Genomic DNA, 4,893 nt, shown 5'->3' on the forward strand with positions numbered 1-4,893 from the left:
ACTAGGCCCATATCCCTCCAAACGCTTCCTATTCATATAGCCTTCCAAACGCCTTTTAGATGTTGCAATTGTATCAGCCTCCACCACTTCCTCTGGCAGCTCATTCCATACAAGTACCACACTCTGCGTGAAAAAGTTGCCTCTTAGGTCTCTTTTACATCTTTCCCCTCTCACTGTAAACCTATGCCCTCTAGTTCGGACTCCCCGACCCCAGGGAAAAGACTTTGTCTACTTATCTTTTCCATGCCCCTTATGACTTTGTATACCTCCATGAGGTCACCCCTCAACCTCTGACACTCCAGGGAAAACAGCCCGAACCTGGTTAGATAGGGTTGACAGTGAGAACCTTTTTCCACGTATGGAGTCAGCTATTACAAGGGGGAATAGCTTTAAATTAAGGGGGGGGTAGATATAGGACTGATGTAAGGGGTAGGTTCTTTACTCAGCGAGTCGTAAGTTCATGGAATGCCCTGCCAGTAGCAGTGGTGGACTCTCCCTCTTTATGGGTATTTAAGCGGGCATTGGATAGGTATATGGAGGATAGTGGGTTAGTGTAGGTTAGGTGGGCTTTGATCGGCGGAACATCGAGGGCCGAAGGGCCTGTACTGCGCTGTATTCTTCTCTGTTCTATGTTCTATGTTCTGTTCAGCCTCTCGCTATAGCTCAAATTCTTCAAACCTGGCAACATCCTTGTAAATCTTTTCTGAAACTTTTCAAGTTGCACAACAGCTTTACAATAAGAAAAAGACCAGAATTGCACACAATATTCCAACAGTGGCCTTACCAATGTCTTGTACAACCGCAACATGACCTACCAATTCATATACTCATTACTCTGACCAATAAAGTAAAGCAGACCAAACACCTTCTTCAGTCTCCTATCTACCTGCGACTCCACTTTCAAGGAGCTATGAACCTGCATTCCAAGGTATCTTTGTTCAGCAACACTTAACTTACCATTAAGTGTATCATTCCTGCTAAGATTTGCTTTCCCAAAATGCAACACCTCGCATTTATCTGAATTAAACACCATCTGCCACGTCTCAGCCCATTGACCCATCTGGTCCAGATCCTGTTGTAATCTGAGGTAACCCTCTTCGCTGTCCACCTCCAATTTTGCTGTCATCTGGAAACTTACTAACTGTACCTCTTATGCTCACATCCAAATAATTTATGTAAATGGAAAATATTAGTGGACCCAGCAACGATTCTTGTGGCACTCAACTGGTCACAGGCCTCGAGTCTGAAAAACAACCCTCCACAATCATCCTCTGTCTTCTACCTTTGAGGCTTTTCTGTATCCAATGGCTAGTTCTCCCTGTATTCCATGCGATCTAACCAATATCCCATGGGGAATCTTATCGAATACCTCACTTAAGTTCATACTGATCACATCTACCGCGCTGCCCTCATCAATCCTCTTTGTGACTTCTTCAAAAAAATTCAGTCAAGTTTGTGAGAAATGATTTCCCAAGCACAAAGCTATGTTGACTATCTCTAATCAGTCCTTGCCCTTCGAAATACATCTATAATCCTTTCCCTCAGGATACCCTTCAACAACTTGCCCATCACCGAATTCAGGCTCACCTGTCTATAGTTCCCAGGCTTGTCCTTACCACAATGCTTAAACAGTGGCACCACGGTAGCTAACCTCCAATCTTCTGGCAACTCATCTGTGACAATTGATGCCAGACATATCTCGTCAAGAGGCCCAGCAATCACTTGTCTAGCTTCCCACAGCGTTCTAGAGTACACCTGATCAGGTCCTGGAGATTTATCCGACTTGATGCGTTTCAAGACATCCAGCACTTTCTCCTCTTTCATGTGGACTGTCTGCAAGATGTCACTATCTATTTCCCGACATTCTTTATCTTCCATATCCTTTTTGACAGTAAATACTTGTTTCGTATCGCCCCCATTTTCTGCAGCTCCACGCAAAGGCCTCCTTGCTGATCTTCGAGGAGCCCTATTCTCACCCTAGTTACCTTTTTGTCCTTAATATATTTGTAAAAACCTTCGTATTCTCCTTAGTTCTCGTTGCCAAAGCGATCTCATGTCCCCCTTTAGCCCTCCTGATTTCCCTCTTAGTTTTCTCTTACTTCCTTTATACTCTTCTAAGGAGTCACTCGATCTATCCTGTCTATATCATACATATGCTTCCTTCTTTTTCTTAACCAACCCCTCAATGTCTTTAGTCTTCCTGTATTCCCTGTACCTACCAGCCTTTCCTTTAACCCTAACAGGCATATACTTTCTCTGGATTCTCGTTAACTTATTTCTGAAGGGTTCCCATTTTCCAGCCGCCCCTTTACCTGCAAACAACTGCCCCCAATCAGTCTTTGAAAGTTCTTGTCTAATACCGTCAAAATTGGCCGTTCTCCAACTTAGAACTTCGACTTTTAGATCTGACCTATCCTTTTCCATCACTATTTTCGATCCAATCTAATTATTGTCGCTGTCCCCAAAGTGCTCCCCCACTGACAAACTCAGTCACCTGCCCTGCCTTATTTCCCAAGAGTAGGTCAAGTTTTGCAACTTCTCTAGTAGGTACATCCACATACTGAATCAGAAAAGTTTCTTGTACACACTTAACAAATTCTTCTTACTTCTATGGCAATCGCAGTATATGTTTGTAAAGTTGAAATCCCCTAACATAACCACCCTATTATTCTTAAAGGTAGCAGAGATCTCGTTGCAAATTGGTTTCTCAATTTCCCTCTGACTATTCGGGGGTCTACAATACAATCCCAATAAGGTGATCATCCATTTCCTATTTTTCAGTTCCATCCAAATAAGTTCCCTCGATGTATTTCTGGGAATATCCTCCCTCAGCACAGCTGTAATGCTATCCCTTATCAATAACGCCACTCCCCCTCCTCTCTTGCCTCCCATTCTGTCCTTCCTTTAACATTTGTATCCTGAAACATTAAGCTGCTAGTTCTGTCCATCCCTGAGCCATGTTTCTGTAATCCAGTTTAGATGCAATCCGTCCTTCTTGTACAGGTTACTTCTACCCGAAAAGAGATTCCAATGATCCAAAAATGTGAATCCTTCTCCCATACAACAGCTCTTCAGCCATACATTCATATGCAGCACCAGGAGTAATCCAGATATTACTACGCTTTAATTACCTCGGATTTAAATTCCTGCCAATCTCTCTGTAATCACCCTTCAGAATCTCAACCTTTTCCCTTCCTATGTCGTTGGTTCCAATGTGGACAATGACCTCTTACTGGCGCCTCTCCCCCTTGAGAACATTCTGCAACCTCCCAGAGACACCCTTGATCCAGGTATCAGTGAAGCAACACGCTCCTGTGACGTATCGCTGCTGGCCACATAAACGTCTGTCTATACCTCGGACGAGAGAATCCCCCAACACAATTGATCGCTTGGAACCGGACGTGCCCCACGTTGCATTAGAGCCTGTCTGAATACCAGAAACTTGGCTGTTCGTGCTACGTTCCCCTGAGAGTGCATGACTCCCTACATTTTCCAAAACAGCACACCAGGTTAAAATAGGTATAGGCACAGAAGGCTCCTGCACGAGCTGCCTGTCTTTCTTACCTTTCCTGAAGTTAACCCATCTATGCGACTGTGGCTGTGACTTCACCCCCTCCCTGTGACTGCTATCCATCACATACTGTTGTTCTTAATTGCTTCTAACTGTCTCTCTAACTGATCCTTTCTTTCAGTTAAGATTCGCAACCAACAGTATTTATGGCAGATGTAATCTGCAGGAACCCTTAAACTCTGTTTAAACTCCCACATCTAACAAGAAGCGCATATCACTCTACTAAAGGCCATGTTTGCTCCTTCACAATCTCCAGACACAGAAAATAACACCGTCTTATTCCTCTACGAAACACTGCCCCAGGTTAGATTAATAGGTACGGCGTATATTTTATGTTTAATGAAGAGATATATCTCAAAAACCATATAATCAAGAAAGAGCGCACTCTACCCACTACTGCAGACTTTCATTAATATCACTGTTGTAAAAATCAAGATCACAAAAATAGACAGCCTCGTTAAAATGTTTGATTCAATTTGGAGTCAAAATGTACCTTGACGACTTGCACACTGTCTCACACATACATTCTATATGTCAGACTGACTTGCTCTCTCTATTCCAGCTAATCTGGCAGTGATTATAATCCTGTGCCAAAGAAGATGCGGTCTCTCTGCGAGTATTACATACTACCTGGTGTCCATGGCAATAGCAGATCTCATGCTCATATTCACTGCTGTAATATTAAACCGGATGGCTGGGATTTATTTCCCAGACAGCTTCCTGTTTATCACCCCAGTATGCAGCCTTCGCATGGTCTTTAATTTGGCAGCTATTGATAGCTCTGCCTGGTTCACAGTGGCATTCACCTTTGATAGATTTGTGGCTATTTGTTGCCAGAATCTGAAAACAAAATATTGCACAGAGAAGGTGGCAGTGCGTGTGCTCGGAATTGTATCTGCACTGACCTGTTTAAAAAATGCCTTTGTGTATTTTGTATTTGAACCCGTGTACACAGTTGACAATACTCCTTGGTTTTGCAGTCTAAGATTAATATTTTACACTTCACCAGCTTGGACTGTTTATGACTGGATGCGGCCTATTGTAACTCCATGTCTCCCCTTTATTCTGATTTTACTGCTGAATATTCTGACCGTCAGGCACATTCTATTGTCTAACAGATCCCGCAGGAGACTGAGGGTCCACAACAACAGGATGAATCATGGTGATCCCGAAATGGAAAAGCGAAGAAAATCAGTTGTTTTACTTTTCACCATCTCAGGCACTTTTATCCTGTTCTATTTGTTATTTGTAATAACGATTATCTATGTCCGAGTTGCGAAGGTTGCTTACTTCTCAGGATCTGATTTAAGTGAAGAATCATT

The sequence above is a fragment of the Chiloscyllium punctatum genome, chromosome 36, assembly GCF_047496795.1.
Source record: "Chiloscyllium punctatum isolate Juve2018m chromosome 36, sChiPun1.3, whole genome shotgun sequence".
In the NCBI taxonomy this organism is placed as follows: domain Eukaryota; kingdom Metazoa; phylum Chordata; class Chondrichthyes; order Orectolobiformes; family Hemiscylliidae; genus Chiloscyllium; species Chiloscyllium punctatum.